Below are 19147 nucleotides of genomic sequence, written 5' to 3'. Positions count from 1 at the left end.
ACTCAAAATGAATTAAGGACTTGAATGTAAGATCTGAAACTATAAAACTCGTAGAAGAAAACAAGTTAATATGCTCTTTGACATTGGCCTTAGCAATATCTTTTTGGATATGTCTCTTCAGGCTAGTCAACAAAGGTCCATCTAATCAAGGCTATGGTTTTTCCAGTGGTCATGTATGGATGTGAGAGTTGGACTATAAAGAAAGCTGAGTGCCAAAGAATTGATGGTTTTGAACTGTGGTGTTGGAGAAGACTCTTGAGAGTCCCTTGGACTACAAGGAGATCCAACCAGTCCATCCTAAAGGAGATCAGTCCTGGGTGTTCATTGGAAGGACTGATGCTGAAGCTGAAACTCCAATACTTTGGCCACCTGATGTGAAGAGCTAACTCATTTGAAAATACCCTGATGCTGGGAAAGATTGAGGGAAGGAGGAGAAGGGGATGACAGGGGATGAGATGGTTGGATGGCATCACCGACTCAGTGGACACGGGTTTGGATGAACTCTGGGAGTGATGATGAACAGGGAGGCCTGGCATGCTGCTGTTCATGGGGTCAGAAAGATTTGGACACGACTGAGCAATTGAACTGGACTGAACTTCAGGCTAGAGAAACTAGAGAACAAATACACAAATGAAATACATCAAGTAAAACATTTCATGTAGCAAAGGAAATCAACAAAATGAAAAGACAATCAATTGAATGGTATTTCTGATAAAGACTTAATATACAAATGCATAAATAACTCACACAAATTAACAACCTAAAATAAAAAAAGGATGCAACCTTATTAAAAAATGGGCAGGGGAGTTGAATAGACATTTTTTCAAAGAAAAAATACAGATAGACAACAAGCACATGATAAGTTGTTCAAAATTACAATTTTTACAAAAATGAAAATCAAAACCAAAGTGAGATACTGCATTATGCCTGTAGAATGGTTGTTATCAAAAAGGTAAGCAACAAGTGCTGGCAAAGGTGTAGCCAGACACTGTTGGTAGAAGTGTATATTGGTGCAGTGATTGTGGAAAACAGTTTGGTAATTCCTCAAAAAATTAATAATAGAACCACCATGTGATTTAAATATCCAAGTTTTGGGTATTTTTTTCAAATAAGAAAATGCTAATTCAAAGATATATTCACCCCATGTTCACTGTAGCTTCATTTACAGTAGCCAAGATATGGAAGTATCCTACGTGTCCCTCAACACATTAATGGATAAAGAATGTGTGATATACACAAAGTAACAATACTCAGCCATAAAAAGCAATAAAATCAAGTCATTTGTTATAACATGTATAGACTTAAAGAGTTTTATACCAAGTGAAATAAGTTAGAGAAAGGCAGGTACTGAATGATTTCATATGTATGTAGAATATAAGTATAAACAGCCAGTAAACAAGTGAGCAAAACAAACAAAATCAAACATGTGGAGACAGTAGAATACTGGTTACCAGAGGGAAAGGGGTAAGGGAAGGTTGAACCAGCTCTGTGATAGGTAGTGAACAACCAATTCTATGATGACAGATGGAAAATAAAGTTTTGGTGGTCATCACTCTGTACCATATATAAATGAAGAATTTTGTACATGTGAAGCAAATAAAAATGTATACCAGTGTTTCCTCAATGAAAATAAATTGAGAATAAATAAATTCAAAATTGACATAAAATTTGATAATACCTGTGCACTGAGTGTACAAAATATCTCCATCTGCAGAAATTTTAAATCATAGTAAATAAAGATAGACAAATACACTTTTATATGTACTTTGTTTCTCTATTTTCCCCCATATTTTCCCCTAATTGCATTACAAATGCTTGGAAATTCATTCATCTGGATCTCTAATAGGTGGGCAAAATTATGTTCCAGTAATTTGAAGGGAAACTTTTCCATTTCCTTTATTTTGGAAGAAGGAAAAGAGTCAGATAGATTTTCATATAGTCTTACCCAGTAACTTTTGGTACTATATACATTATGTATTATATATATAATTTTCAGGTGCAGTTTATATATGATAAAAAAATAAAATACATTTTCATGTGTTCTAATTGGTGAATTTTGCCAATTCTATACAAATGTGTAAGTAAAGAAAGTCCATTAGAGCTAATTTCCAAACTATGCCCCCTTTATTTCAATCCAGAGAAAATCATTTTCTTATTTCTATTACCTCTAGTTCAGTTCAGTTCAGTCACTCACTCATGTCCAAATCTTTGTGACCCCATGGACTGCAACAAGACAGGCTTCCCTGTCCATTACCAACTCCCAGAGCTAGTCAAACTCATGTCCATTGAGTCGGTGTTGCCATCCAACCATCTCATCTTCTGTTGTCCCCTTCTCTCACCTTCAATCTTTCCCAGCAATAGGGTCTTTTGAGTCAGCTCTTCACATCAGATGGCCAAAGTATTGGAGTTTCAGCTTCAGCAGCAGTCCTTCCAATGAACACTCAGGACTGATCTCCTTTAGGATGGACTGGTTTGGATCTCCGTGCAATCCAAGGGACTCTCAAGAGTCTTCTCCAACACCACAGTTCAAAAGCATCAATTATTTGACACTCAGCTTTCTCTATAGTTCAACTCTCACATCCATACATGAATACTGGAAAAATCATGGTTTTGACTAGATGGACCTTTGTTGGCAAAGTAATGTCTCTGCTTTTTAATATGCTCTCTAGGTTGGTCATAACTTTTCTTCCAAGAAGCAAGCATCTTTTAATTTCATGGCTGCAGTCACAATCTGCAATGATTTTGGAGCCCCCCAAAATAAACCTCTCACTGTTTCCATTGTTTCCCCCATTGATTTGCCATGAAGTAATGGGACCAGATGTCATGATCTTAGTTTTCTGAATATTGAGTTTGAAGCCAATATTTTCACTCTCCTCATTAAATTTCATCAAGAGGCTCTTTAGTTCTTCTTCACTTTCTGACATAAGGGTGGTGTTATTTGCATATTTGAGGTTATTGATATTTCTCCTGGCAATCTTGATTCCAGCTTGTGCTTCATCTTGTCCAGCATTTCTCATTACCACCAGTGTGTTATACCTAATCAATACCTAATCAGTAATCAAGAACTACATAAATGGAATTATATGGCAATCTAGGTTTGTAGAAACTTTCATTCAGCCTTGTGTTGCATTTGTCTGTAGTCTTTTCCTCCTGTGTTGCATCTCATTGTAAAAATACTTCACAATATGTTTATCCATGTCCCTATTCATGTATATATGGGTTGTCATCAATTTTTAGCTACTGTAGATAAGTCTACTATAGGTAATTATATCCAAGTCTTTTTATAAATTCAGGTTTTGGTCTTTTTGAGTAAATATTTAGGAGTCACAATACTGAGTTATTGACCAATTATAAGTTTCATATTGTAAAATACTGCCAAATTGTTTACCATAGAGGCTGTGACAACTAATCGTATATCAGTAATCAGATAATTAGTGGGAAAGTTTCATTAGGAAAAAAAACAAAAGGTAGAGCAAGAGAAGACAAACAATTAGTGGCCAAGGATTAAAGACAGATGACTTTAGAATTTTAGAAAATTATTCCTTCTTAATTCTAAAGGTATGTGGGATGTATGTGTGTGTGTGTGTGTGTGTGTGTGTGTCTATATGTTGTTTGCTGATATCAAAATCTAAATTGTAATGCCACCTAACATATAAACCAGTTGTGAAATACCATCTTTTAAAACTGAAGCATATTCAAATGGAGCATTAAATTTGTAATATGCAAGTGTAATTGTTAGTTATTTAAAATCCAGAGGATTTAAGACCTTGGAGCCAAGGCTGAATAAAACAAATTAGTCAGTATTGTCAGGGAGTGTGAAATTTCCTCGGTTCTGTCTCATCACAACAAAAATGTGAAGGTATGGACCAACGTTGAAGCCCTTGGACAGACCATGTCACAGCTCTCGGACAGATAAGTGTTACAACTCCGTGTTACAGATCAGTTTTATTTAGAAAATAAAAGAAAATGCACCCTCAAGCGTGAGGGTATGCCAGCCCAATAGACGTGTAGGGGATAGAGAGAGCAAGAGAGAGCGAGCAAGAGCAAATGAGAGTGAGGAAGAGAGAGAGTCAGAGGGAGAGAGAACCCCAGCCCTTTGGCTACTCTTTCTATATGTTTTTTTTTTTCCCCTGCTCTGTGTAAATTGGGCTAGCTAGGAGTGCTGTTTGTTCTAACTGAGGTCCTCACTCTGGTCCTCAGACCTTGCCTTTGTTCTATTTTTGCGGGCTTTTCCGTTCCTTGTCTTTTAGCCACCGCCATTCTGTACTCCTTTTTCCTATTCTACCTAACAAGATACAGCCGTGACATACTCCTTTTCCTATTTGGAACCAGTCTGTTGTTCCATGTCCAGTTCTAACTGTTGCTTCCTGACCTGCATATAGGTTTCTAAAAAGGCAGGTCAGGTGGTCTGGTATTACCATCTCTTTCAGAATTTTCCAGAGTTTATTGTGACCCATGCAGTCAAAGGCTTTGGCATAGTCAATAAAGCAGAAAAATATGTTTTTTCTGGAACTCTCTTGCTTTTTTTGATGATCCAGCAGATGTTGGCAATTTGATCTCTGGTTCCTCTGCATTTTCTAAAAGCAGCTTGAACATCTGGAAGTTCACATTCACAAATTGCTTAAGCCTAGCTTGGAGAATTTTGAGCATCACTTTACTAGCATGTGAGATGAGTGCAACTGTGCAGTAGTGTCTGCATTCTTTGGCATTGCCTTTCTTTGGGATTGGAATGAAAACTGACCTTTTCCAGTCCTGTGGCCACTACTGAGTGTTCCAAATTTGCTGGCCTATTGAGTGCAGTACTTTCACAGCATCATCTTTCAGGATTTGCAATGTCTCAACTGGAATTCCATCACCTCCACTAGCTTTGTTTGTAGTGATGCTTTCTAAGGCCCACTTGACTTCACATTCAGGATGTCTGGCTCTAGGTGAGTGGTCACACCATCGTGATTATCTCGGTCATGAAGATCTTTTTTGTACAGTTCTTCTGTGTATTCTTGCTACCTCTTCTTAATATCTTCTGCTTCTGTTAGGTCCATACTATTTCTTTCCTTTATCAAGCCCATCTTTGCATGAAATGTTCCCTTGGTGTCTTGAATTTTCTTGAAGAGATCTCTAGTCTTTCCCATTCTGTTGTTTGCCTCTATTTCTTTGCATTGATCATGAGAAACGCTGGGCTGGAAGAAGGACAAGCTGGAATCAAGATTGCCGGGAGAAATATCAATAACCTCAGATATGCAGATAACACCGTCCTTATGGCAGAAAGTGAAGAGGAACTAAAAAGCCTCTTGATGAAAGTGAAAGAGGAGAGTGAAAAAGTTGACTTAAAGCTTAGCATTCAAAAAAGGAAGATCATGGCATCTGGTCCCAACACTTCATGGGAAATAGATGAGGAAGCATTGTCAGACTTTATTTTTTTCTGCTCCAAAGTCACTGCAGATGATGACTACAGCCATTAAATTAAAAGACGCTTACTCCTTGGGAAAAAAGTTGTGACCAACCTAGATAGCATGTTGAAAAGCAGAGACATTACTTTGCCAACAAAGGTCCATCTAGTCAAGGCTATGGTTTTTCCTGTGGTCATGTATGGATGTGAGAGTTGGACTGTGAGTGCCAAAGAATTGATGGTTTTGAACTGTGGTGTTGGAGAAGACTCTTGAGAGTCCCTTGGACTGTAAGGAGATCCAACCAGTCCATTCTGAAGGAGATCAGCCCTGGGTTTTCTTTGGAGAGAATGATGCTAAAGCTGAAACTCCAGTACTTTGGCCACCTCATGCAAAACGTTGATACATTGGAAAAGACTCTGATGCTGGGAGGAATTAGGGGCAGGAGGAGAGGGAGTGACAGAGGATGAGATGGCTGGATGGCATCACTGACTCAATGGACGTGAGTCTGAGTGTACTCCACGAGTTGGTGATGGACAGGGAGGCCTGGAGTGCTGCGATTCATGGGGTCGCAAAGAGTCGGACACGACTAAGCGACTGAATTGAACTGAACTGAACTACAAAACAGTTTCCTTTCATGCACTGGAGAAGGAAATGGCAACCCACTCCAGTGTTCTTGCCTGGAGAATCCCAGGGACAGGGGAGCCTGGTGAGCTGCAGTTTATGTGGTCGCACAGAGTCAGAAACGACTGAAGTGACTTAGCAGCAGCAGCAACAGTATGATACAATGAAGATGTCAGTGATTCAGTGTTTTTAATTTGCATTATAATTTTCTGCAAAACTGCTGGACTATAAGAAAATATGTATTTCTTAATGTTACTGTGGAAAAGAGATATTCCATGGGTCAACATATGCATATGACCAGCACTAGCAAATTTAAATTCCTTTAATTTTTATATAGCAATTGGACAAATATTTAATATTAAGAACTTGAAAAAATGCTTTTCATCTTTACATTAGAAATAAATTAATGATTCTGAATTTGTTCAGATTTAAGTACTAGGAGTATTTTATAAATATATATAAGGTATTTATGCATATAAAGTATACATATGCATATACATATACATATACATATACATATACATGAAATTGGCTTCCCTGGTGTCTCAGACGGTAAAAGCGTCTGCCTACAATGTGGGAGGCCTGAGTTCGATCCCTGGGTGGGGAAGATCCATGGAGAAGGAAATGGCAACCCACTCCAGTACTCTTGCCTGGAAAATCCCATGGACGGAGGAGCCTGATAGGCGACGGTTCATGGGGTGGCGAACACTCAGACACAACTGAGCGACTTACACTTCACTTCTTCATACATGTATATATTTCAAGTATTTATACATTATTTGGGCTTCCCTGATAGCTCAGTTGGTTAAGAATCCACCTGCAATGTGGAAGACTCCAGTTCAGTTCGGAAGATACACTGGAAAAAGAATAGGCTACCCACTCCAGTATTCTTGGGGTTCCCCTGTGGCTCAGCTGGTAAACAATCTGCCTGCAATACAGAAGGCCTGGGTTCCCTCCCTAGGTTGGGAAGATTCTCTGAAGAAGTGAAAGGCTACCCAATCCAGTATTCTGGACTGGAGAATTCCATAGACTGTATAGTCTATGGGGTTGCAAAGCCACTGTATACATTATTTATATAATTAAAAGCTTCTCAGCTTTATCATATCTATAGTATATGGCAGAACTGGAATTTGAATTCAGATATTCTGGCTCTAGAATTAAACTTCTTCAAAGAAAGCACTATTGGTTTAACTGTAAATTGCTACAAAATGCTTCAAAATTCGTAAATGTCAAAATTATCAAATTGGCAATGACTATTTAAATACAATATGTATTGCTGAAAATATTGAGATAACATCAACACTGTTGGCAATATTGTTGATATCATGTTTCTTAAAATAAATGACAATAGATTGTTAAGACTTTTTAATTTTTTCATGCAATTTGATGAAAAATTTTAATATAGAAATGAATTAGAATACAGCTCCTACCCAGATCTTAGTCTCATTGTGAAGAATAAAAACAGTTGTTATTCATTACTCTTACGATTTTAGCTGTTACAATTTTCTTATATAATATTTACAGTAGTCATTGGTGGCAGTATCATTATCACCATTTTTATACACAAATGTTAAATTTTACAGGTATTACATAATTTTGTAGACTCAAAATTTTATTATATTGGATCCAAATTTTAGATGTAGCTCTAACTAATCAGATAAACAGTTACTAATGGGAAAAAATACTAGTAATTGATTTTTTTGCTTTAATTTTTGTATTAATCATTACTAAACTTCCATTTTCCAAAAGATAAGAATATATGGCCCTTACTAATATGTGTTTCAAATATTTACCCCAGGGAATTTATCTACATTATATTTATTTTTAATATAGTCAATTTACCTTCTTTTGGGAAAAGACTATAAAGAATATGAACTAGGTGATTATAGATGAATAAAAATCATATATTTATAGATGCTTGATATGTACATAGTATGTGAAAACCAAATATATGTATTGAATATATGTAATATAGTTGTATGTGTAAACATCAAAAAGACTAAATAGAAAGTCAATAAAATGTTCATGACATTTTGAATCCCTTCCAATTTGCATCATTTACAAATATGGTTCTTGTTTTTACTTTCCAAATTATATAGCAGATTCATGTTGATATATGGCAAAACCAATACAATATTGTAAAGTAATTAGCCTCCAATTACAATAAATAAGTTTAAATTTAAAAAAAAACTAAAAAAGAAAAATATATTTAGATAATAAAACACTTTTGCTAAAACATATAGAAAGAGACATTCAATTTAGATAAGTAAACACAAATTTACACACTTATTTATGCAGTTCCAACATTTTTGTTTGTTCATATATAGACTTAAGTTCAAGCATAGCAATAGACAGGAAAATCTTTAGGTGAGAAATAGAGACATGCATACTGATTCACAAATCAGATGTTTTCATTAAAAAAGAGCTCGAATTGCACGCTGAATTTAGTTCCTTTTCTAAAAAAACTGTCAAGTTATTTCTGCTCTGAAATGAAGAATGATTGAATTCAGAGAGGGTTAGCCTGATGTAATTCATCAAATATTTAATATTAATAGTAGTTCCAAGCAATATATCAACTTTAGTAATAATAAATAGAAATAGAAGGAAAACAAATGGATCAGACTTTTAAAACCTATCCTTTCAGGTCTAGAATGAATTAGCTTTCATGCCTTCAAAAAAGTACAATGAATATAGTAGGTAAATATCATTGCAGTTTAAAATTTAATATGCTAACATTTTTTCCTATTGAAAAAGGAAATTTTGCAACTATCTCTACAAAGTTTTAATTAGCATATAATTTATTAGCATATAGTTTACTACCTATTATTAAGTAGTAATAATCCTTGGTTATTATCAAATCATTACTAATGTCTTTGTTTGAGAATGGCAAAAAAAAGAGATTTCTCTCCAAAAAACATGAAGTTCTCACATCATAAAAAAATTTAAAGGAAAAATTTGCTTACATATATGTTTAAAATATGTTTACACTTAAATAATAGTTATATATTTACTTCAATCTGTATTACTCAGTATTTGCTGATAAATCAAAGTATTTGTTAATTTTTAAGAAACACAAAGATTGTATTTGGACAATTGTCTAACATAAATAACATAGAGGAACTTTATTGAAAAATGATATTAAAATTTATAATCAGTATTGCAGATTGAGATGGAAAATGACTTCATTAAATTGCAGAAAAGGGGATAAAGGATATATTTTTAGAAATGAAAATGACTTCAGATTTAATTATAATGTTAAATTATTTTTGAAATAAGGGTCATAATCATAAAATGTAATTGAAGGAATTTCATTATCATTTACCCTAAGGGACTATTTCCATTTCAAAGTATATATTGCATATTTAACAGTAAATGTAAGATGAATATTGTTTTATTTGATGGACAAACTGAGAAGATAGGAATTTTTATATGTTAAAAACTGAAATAATTTTAAAAATTCATTTTATCTCCCTATATCTTCAATCTACTCTAATTTCTAATCTAGTAATTTATCAACTGTTTTTGAGATATTGTGAGCTATTAAAACACTGGAAATCTGTTTAATTATACTTCACATTATCAAAATTACTTTTATAACCAATCTTTTAAAACCAATATAACCAATATTTTAAAATATCATCATTTATTATACATTCAGCATCCTTATTGTGGATTCAAAGATACAAAACATTGTGCAATGTTAGCAGTATGCACCTAAGTAAAATATTCACGCAATTCCAGTGGACTCCTGTTATTGATATTACACCTTTGGAATCAAAAAGGAAAGAAAATAGTATATTCTAGGGAGTCATAAGTCTTCCACTAGCAATATAATTCTGGAATACCAAAAAAACTTTCAGTTGCTTCCTCTCTTCTCACAAGAGGAATAACCATACATTTTACGATCTCTTCCAGATATGATTTTTGCAGTCTGTAGAAAAAATCCCAGAAGTCGTAGAGGACAGAGGAGCAGATGTAAATGATCTTCATATTGGGTAAAACAATCACTTTCTCTAATTTTCTGCCAGTTAAAATGTATAACCTGAGTAGAAAGAATACTTGTTTGAGACAACGTGTACACGCAATGACTCATATCCTAGAGAAAGACCAGCATATTAATGGTTTAATGTAGTCTAAGTATGCAGAAAAGAAAGTTGTGAAAAGATAACAAGCACTGTAGTGAAAATAATAAAACATTTGAAAACATGCATTCCTTATTTGACATTGTTTAATATTTGCTTTGGTGTTTCACACTATGTGATGAATTACTTTTATAAGTTGAAATTTTTTATTAATAATTACAGAGATCCAAATTTAATGTAGAATATCTAGTATCTTTTGCAATGGATATTTCTTGAGCTGCTCTTCTCAATGCATATATATCTCTACATCTACAGTCATTAAACTGTAATGAATTTTCAGGGTTCTCTGCCCTTAATGTAGATGAGAAATGATGAATAAGATTCATTTGTCATTAATGCAAATAGAAAGGAACACAGAGAAATATTTCTTCAGGAGCCAGTATTTTTTTTTTTCATATTGCTAAAGCAACAAAGAAATCTGTATTATATACTTCAGAAATTTTTATTTTGTGAAACTAAATTACAGGAAATTTTACACAGAGCTCTTAATAGCAATATACTCTTTATTGTTTCTAAGTAAAATATTATTAACTCTAGTCACCATGGTGTATATTATATCCCCATGACTTATTTATTTTATAACTGGAAATGTGTACATTTCGACACCTTCACCCACTCCCCCAACCTCCACCTCTGGCAACCACCAATAGGTTCTATATATAGCTTGGCTTTTTTTGTTTGTTTAATTCCACATATAAATGAAAACAAATAATATTTGTCTGTCTTAGTCTTACCCATTTCACTTAGAATAATACCCCCAAGGTTCATTCATGTTGTTATAGTGCAAAGAGCAAGATTTCATTCTTTTTTATGGTTGAATAGTATTCCAGTATACTCAATTGACATGAGTTTGAGCAAGCTCCGAGAGTTGGTGATGGACAGGGAAGCCTGGCATGTGCTGCATTCCGCGGGGTCGCAGAGTCGGACATGACTGAGTGACTGAACTGAACTGATCTATCTATCTATCTATCTATCTATCTATATATATATATATATATATATATATATATATATATATATATATATAAAGAGAGCACAGTACTTTTATATTTTTGTCCATTGATAAACAGGTTGCTTCCAAGTCTTGATTTTTATTAAAAAAAAAAGCTTCAATGGATATAAGGGTGCATATTAATATTATTTTGTATCCTTCGGGTAGTAAGTAGAATTGATGTAAAATATGGTAGTTCTATTCTTAATTTTTGAGAAACCTCCATACTGTTTTCCATAGTGGCTGTACGAGTTTGCATTCTCAACAGCAATCCACAAGGGTTTCCTGTGTTTCCATGTTTATTACTTATCTTTTTGATAGTCTGACAGATTTGAGGTGAAATTTCATTTTGGGTTTGCATTTGCATTTCCCTGATGATCAGTGAAGTTGAGCATCTTTTCATGTATGTTCACCATGTGTATGATTTTTTTTTGAAATAAATGTTAATCAAAATCCTCTGCCCATTTAAAAACTGAATTTTTTTTCTCTTGTGTTGTATGAGTTCTTTATATATTTAGGATACTAACCCCTTGTTACTTCTAGGATCTGCAAATATCTTCTACCACTGAGGAGATTGCCTTTTCATTTTCTTACTTCCTGTACTGAGCAGAAAATGTTTAGCTTGATGTAGTCCCACTTATTTATTTTTGCTTTCTGTGCTTTTGCTTTTGGGGTCAGTTTTAGAAAATCAGTATTAAGGAGCTTACCACTTATATTTTTCTCTAGAAGTTTTATGGTTTCAGGTCTTATATTCAGGTCTTTAATCCATTTTGAGTTAATTTCACTGTGTTGTGTAAGATAGTGATCCCGTTTCATTCTGTTGCATATGCCCATCCAATATTTTCCAATATTATTTATTGAAGAAACTGTCTTTTCCTCATTATATATTCTAGGCTTATTTGTTATGGAGTCTTTAGGGTTCTCTATATATAATATCATGTTATTGCCAAATAGTTATAGTTTTGCTTCTACCCTTCGAATTTGCATATTGTTTTTTTTCTTTTTTTTTTTTCTTTAACTAGTTGCTCTGACTACAACTTTCAGTAGTATGGTGAATATTATAAAAGTGACAACAGAGAGCATCCTTGTCTTATTTCTGATCTTTCAGGAAAGCTCTTAGCTTCTCATCAATGAATATAATGATAACCATGGGCTTGTTATGTGTGCTGTGCTGTGCTAAATCACTGCAGTCATGTCCAACTCTTTGTGACCCCATGGACTGTAGCCCACCAGACTCCTTCAGGCGAGAATGCTGGAGTGGAGGAATTCCTCCTCCAGAGGATCTTTCTGGCCCAGGGATCAAACCTGCATATCCTGAATCTCCTGCATTGGCAGTCATGTTCTTTACCACTAGTGCCATTGGCTTTTATTATGTTTAGGTAATACTCTCCATTCCCACAGTGTTGAGGGTTTTTATTACAAGTGGATGTTAAATTTTGTCAAATCTTTTTCCTCTGTTTATTGAGATATCATAGAATTTTGTCTTTTTTTCACATAGGCTTTGTATTTTATTTTACTAGTGCTGTGATCTTGTTTCCTCTTATTTTACTTTTTTGTTGTGTATGGAGTACAGTCAATTTACAATGTTGTGTAGTTTCAAGTGTACAATAAAGTGATATAATGTGTGTGTACATACACACTCACGTATATATATATATACACATATATATGCTCATATTATTTTCCATTATAGGTTGTTACAAGATACTGAGTTTAGTCCCTTGTGCCATATAGTAGATCCTTTTTGTTTGTGTATACATGTTAATCTCAAACTCCTAAGTTATCTCTCCCTCAACCCCTGCTATCCCTTTGGTAATCCTGAATTTGTTTTCTACATCAGTGAAGCTGTCTCAGTTTTATAAATACATTCATTTGTAGATTCCAAATATAAGTGTTATTATATGAAATCTGTCTCCATTGCCTGACTTACTTAGTATGATAATCTCTAGGTCAATGTTTTTGCCAATGACATTATTTCATTCATTTTTATGACTGAGTAATATTCTATTGTGTGTGTGTGTATATATATATATACACACACACACACATATTTAACACAAGATTTTTGTTACTATCTCACATTTTTACATGGTGTTATGAAACATTTAAATTAGCTTATTTATTTTCACTTGTTGATGTTCAAAACTAGAAAGAGGAAAAATGTCATCAATTTTGGAATTGAAATAAGAATATTGGTTTTTATTCAAAAACTTATGGGAGCTTAGCAACGTAGAGCAATACAGAGCAGCCTATGATATTAGTAAGAGAAAAGCTTGGAGAAACTGCAAACTAATGGCTACTCTTGACCCACTGAGGGGAAGGACAATTATTCTGGGATATAGTAAAGACATTCACTGCAGGGGAAAACAGAATTCAAGGATTTTATTATCTATGGAAGATTTGAAGGACACCATACAAGTAACAAGCAACAAAGTCTTTTACCCAAATAATGAGAGAAAAGTTAAAACTTTAAATCTTTGAAAAGAGGATCATTGTTTTATATTTTACTTATGATGAACAATTTTCTTAAAAGGAAATTTTAGTATATCTAAGTCAAGTCTTCCTACAAATAAGGAAAAGTATATAGAAAAGATGAAGAAGATCTTAGACAACTATTTCAAACACTTAAAAAAATTTTTTTAAATTGGAGGATAATTGCTTTACAATATTGTGCTGGTTTCTGCCATACAACAACATGAATCAGCCATAAGTATACATATATCCCTCCCTTTTGAATCTCCCCCCGACCCCCAAACCATAAGCTCCTTCTCATCCTCCAACCCCTTCCACCTCCTACCACATCCCACCCCTCTAAGTTGTTACAGAGCATGAGGTTGAGCTCCTTGGGTTATACAGCAACTTCCAACTACCTATCTCTTTAACAGATGGTACTATATATATGTCAATGCTACTCTCTCAATTCATTTCAACCTCTCCTTCCCACACTGCATCAGCAAGTCTCAAATTCACAATGTTGTTTTAAACAAGTTTTGTACAGAAAACATGTAGTCAGTTGCTACTTGTATGATTCAGATAAAGGTTACAAAAGGAGTTTTTGAAGAAGGAAATCAACATAGATCAAGTCATTAGAGGAAAATTATCTCTTTAACATAAGCACTGTACAGCATTACCTCAAATAAGAGAAAATTCATAAATGAGAAAAATTGTTTGATTGCCATAAAAAAAAGAATCTCTAGTAAAACCATAATAACATTGTGGATAGGTACAGTGAAATATTTTTCATGTTTATATTAAAAATATAAAATATTTACTTGTCTATGTTTCTATTCTGGACAAAGGTACAATCAAAACTAGTGTAATTTTTACTAGTGTGAAAATACATTTGAAGCCATGTTATTGCTATTTACTACAAAATGACTGATGGGAATGATTTGTCATGATTTTTAGTACTCTGGGAGTCTCACAATAGAATGTGAAAGACTAGAGATTTCTTCAAGAAGACTGGATATACCAAGGGAACATTTCATGCAACGATGGGCTCAATAAAGGGTAGAAATGGCATGGACCTAACAGAGGCAGAAGATATTAAGAAGAGATGACAGGAATACACAGAAGAACTGCACAAAAAAGATCTTCCCAAACCAGATAATCACAATGGTGTGATCACTCACCTAGAGCCAAACATCCTGGAATGCAGGGTCAAGTGGGCCTCAGGAAGCATCACTATGAACAAAGCTGGTGGAGATGATGGAATTCCAGTTGAGCAATTTCAAATCCTAAAAGATGATGCTGTGAAAGTGTTGCATTCAATATGCCAGAAAATTTGGAAGACTCAACAGTGGCCACAGGACTGGAAAAGGTCAGTTTTCGTTCTAATCCCAAAGAAAGGCACGGCCAAAGAATGCTCAAACTACAACACAATTGCACTCATCTCACATGCTAGCAAAGTAATACTCAAAATTCTTCAAACCAGATTTCACAGTATGTGAACCATAAACTTCCAGATATTCAAGTTGGCTTTAGAAAAGGCAGAGGAACCAGAGATCAAATTTCCAACATCTGTTGGATCATTGAAAAAGCAAGAGAGTTCCAGAAAGAACATTTACTTCTGATTTACTGACTATGCCAAAGGCTTTGACTGTGTGGATCACAAAAAACTGTGGAAAATTCTTAAAGAGATGGGAATACCAGGCCACCTGAACTGCCTCCTGAGCAATCTGTATTCAGGTCAGGGAGCAACAGTTAGAAGTGGACATGGAACAACAGACTGGTCCCAAATCAGGAAAGGAGTATGTCAAGACTGTATGCTGTCACTCTTCTTTAACTTATATGCAGAGTACATCATGAGAAACAGTGGGCTAGATGAAGCATAAGCTGGAATCAAGATTGCCGGGAGAAATATCAATAACCTCAGATAGGTAGATGACACCACCCTTATGAGAGAAGGGTGAACTAAAGAGAATCTAAAGGGTGAACTAAAGAAGAACTAAAGAACCTCTTGATGAGAGTGAAAGAGGAGAGTGAAAAAGTTGGCTTAAAGCTCAACATTCAGAAAACTAAAATCATGGCATCTGGTCCCATCACTTCATGGCAAATGGATGGGGAAACAATGGAAACAGTGATAGACTTTATTTTCCTGGGCTCCAAAATTGCTGCAGATGGTGAGTGCAGCCATGAAATTAAAACACACTTACTCCTTGGAAGAAAAGTTATGACCAACCTAGACAGCATATTAAAAAACAGAGACATTACTTTACTGACAAATATCCATCTATTCAAAACTATGGTTTTTCTAGTAGTCTTGTATGGATGTGAGAGGTGGACTATAAAGAAAGCTGAGTGCCATAGAATTGATGCTTTTGAACTGTAGTGTTGGAGAAGACTCTTGGGAGTCCCTTAGACTGTAAGGAGATCCAATCAGTCCATCCTAAAGTAAATCAGTCCTGAATATTCATTGGAAGGACTGATGCTGAAGCTGAAACTCCAATACTTTGGCTACCTGATATAAAGAACTGACTCATTTGAAAAATCCCTGATGTTGGGAAAGATTGAAGGCAGGAGAAGAAGGGACGACAGTGTATGCGATGATTGGATGGCATCACTGATTCAGTGGACATGAGTTTGAATAAATTTCAAGAGTTGGTGATGGACAGGAAGGCCTGGCATGCTGCAGTCCATGGGGTTGCAAAGAGTTGGACTCAACTGAGTGACTGAACTGATTGAAGGACTGACTGACTGAGTCTCACAAAATTGAAAGACAAGTAAAGGTTTAATTTAAAGTCACTTTGCAGTGCCTCCTAAAGTAGAGTTAATGCATCTTTAACTCCTTTATCGCTATTTCAAAATCCCAACTTTCATCACACAAGTTCTTGATGAGATAAGAAAATATCTTTCTAATTATATTAAATATTTAATTATGATCATAACTACCTACTGTAATTTATCCTACAATTTGGATGCAAATTTTATAGCAACATCATTATATGTGCTAGAAGTTTCAACAGATAGTTTAGTATTATTTAATTCATGCTGACTTCTGAACTGATGAAAGCAGCCTGCATTGACTGGTAAAGTTTTTAATTAACATAAACTTTCAGATGTAGTCTGAGGGGTTCACCAGATATAACAAACACACTCCTATTACTAAGGAAATTTCAAGGATTTATAGATAATCTTCCAAGATCCTTCACAAAGGTCAGATTTTAGATTTGACTTTTTTGAAGTCATTATTAACCCAGCTTCAATTCTATAGACATGTTAAGGCAAGTATTATCAGTTTTATTTAAATTTTAGAATATTGTTGAGTTACAATTGACGAGCATACATTGACAGTTCATGATCATCCAAATAGCAGAGCTGACATTAGGGTTCTCTTGGTGTTATATTTGGAAGGAATGATGCTAAAGCTAAAGCTCCAGTACTTTGGCCATTTCATGTAAAGAGTTGACTCATTGGAAAAGACTCTGATGCTGGGAGGGATTGGGGGCAGGAGGAGAAGGGGGCGACCGAGGATGAGATGGCTGGATGGCATCGTTGACTCGATGCACATGAATCTGAGTGAACTCTGGGAGTTGGTGACGGACAGGGAGGCCTGCTGCGATTCATGGGGTCGCAAAGAGTGGGACACAACTGAGCGATTGAATTGAACTGAACTGAACTGGTGTTGTATAATCTATGTGTTTAGAAAAATGTTTAATAACATGTATCCATCATTATGATATCAAACAAGGTTATTTTCTTTGCTCTAAAAATCCTCCATGTTCTGCCTATTCTCTCCCCACACGCCACAACCCCGACCACTGATTTTTTTAAATTTTCTCTATAGTTTTGCTTTTTCGAAAATGTTGCTAATCATATAGTACATAATGTTTTTCAGATTGGCAACTTTCACTTAGTAAAATGCATTTAAGATTGTTCCATGTCTTTTTTTTTTTTTAATTTTTAGTTTTTTATTTTTTAAATTTTAAAATCTTTAATTCTTACATGCATTCCCAAACATGAACCCCCCTCCCACCTCCCTCCCCATAACATCTTTCTGGGTCATCCCCATGCACCAGCCCCAAGCATGCTGCATCCTGCGTCAGACATAGACTGGCGATTCAATTCACATGATAGTATACATGTTAGAATGTCATTCTCCCAAATCATCCCACCCTCTCCCTCTCCCTCTGAGTCCAAAAGTCCATTATACACATCTGTGTCTCTTTCCCTGTCTTGCATACAGGGTCATCATTGCCATCTTCCTAAATTCCATATATATGTGTTAGTATACTGTATTGGTGTTTTTCTTTCTGGCTTACTTCACTCTGTATAATCGGCTCCAGTTTCATCCATCTCATCAGAACTGATTCCAATGAATTCTTTTTAACGGCTGAGTAATACTCCATTGTGTATATGTACCACAGCTTTCTTATCCATTCATCTGCTGATGGACATCTAGGTTGTTTCCATGTCCTGGCTATTATAAACAGTGCTGCGATGAACATTGGGGTACATGTGTCTCTTTCAATTCTGGTTTCCTCGGTGTGTATGCCCAGAAGTGGGATTGCTGGGTCATAAGGTAGTTCTATTTGCAATTTTTTAAGGAATCTCCACACTGTTCTCCATAGTGGCTGTACTAGTTTGCATTCCCACCAACAGTGTAGGAGGGTTCCCTTTTCTCCACACCCTCTCCAGCATTTATTGCTTGCAGATTTTTGGATCGCAGCCATTCTGACTGGTGTGAAGTGGTACCTCATTGTGGTTTTGATTTGCATTTCTCTAATAATGAGTGATGTTGAGCATCTTTTCATGTGTTTGTTAGCCATCCGTATGTCTTCTTTGGAGAAATGTCTATTTAGTTCTTTGGCCCATTTTTTGATTGGGTCGTTTATTTTTCTGGAGTTGAGCTGCAGAAGTTGCTTGTATATTTTTGAGATTAGTTGTTTGTCAGTTGCTTCATTTGCTATTATTTTCTCCCATTCAGAAGGCTGTCTTTTCACCTTGCTTATATTTTCCTTTGTTGTGCAGAAGCTTTTAATTTTAATTAGATCCCATTTGTTTATTTTTGCTTTTATTTCCAGAATTCTGGGAGGTGGATCATAGAGGATCCTGCTGTGATTTATGTCTGAGAGTGTTTTGCCTATGTTCCCCTCTAGGAGTTTTATAGTTTCTGATCTTACATTTAGATCTTTAATCCATTTTGAGTTTATTTTTGTGTGCGGTGTTAGAAAGTGATCTAGTTTCATTCTTTTACAAGTGGTTGACCAGTTTTCCCAGCACCACTTGTTAAAGAGATTGTCTTTACTCCATTGTATATTCTTGCCTCCTTTGTCAAAGATAAGGTGTCCATATGTGTGTGGATTTATCTCTAGGCTTTCTATTTTGTTCCATTGATCTATATGTCTGTCTTTGTGCCAGTAGCATACTGTCTTGATGACTGTGGCTTTGTAGTAGAGCCTGAAGTCAGGCAAGTTGATTCCTCCAGCTCCATTCTTCTTTCTCAAGATTGCTTTGGCTATTCGAGGTTTTTTGTATTTCCATACAAAGCTTGAAATTATTTGTTC

The 19147-nt window shown here is 35.1% G+C and overlaps 1 long non-coding RNA gene across 2 annotated transcripts in view; it reads left to right on the top strand.

Moving 5' to 3' along the window:
- LOC138442291 (uncharacterized) overlaps window positions 1–19147 on the top strand; it is a 227947-nt gene that overhangs the window by 56326 nt on the left and 152474 nt on the right. For both annotated transcript variants that reach the window (XR_011257623.1, XR_011257622.1), the window contains exon 2: window positions 9924–10003. This is a non-coding gene — a long non-coding RNA (uncharacterized lncRNA). The remainder of the gene's footprint in view (window positions 1–9923; window positions 10004–19147) is intronic.

This window comes from Ovis canadensis, chromosome 6 (genome assembly GCF_042477335.2).
Source record: "Ovis canadensis isolate MfBH-ARS-UI-01 breed Bighorn chromosome 6, ARS-UI_OviCan_v2, whole genome shotgun sequence".
NCBI lineage: Eukaryota > Metazoa > Chordata > Mammalia > Artiodactyla > Bovidae > Ovis > Ovis canadensis.
The sequence above is the reverse complement of the archived record's forward strand: the minus strand, read 5'-3'. Positions and strand labels throughout refer to the sequence as shown.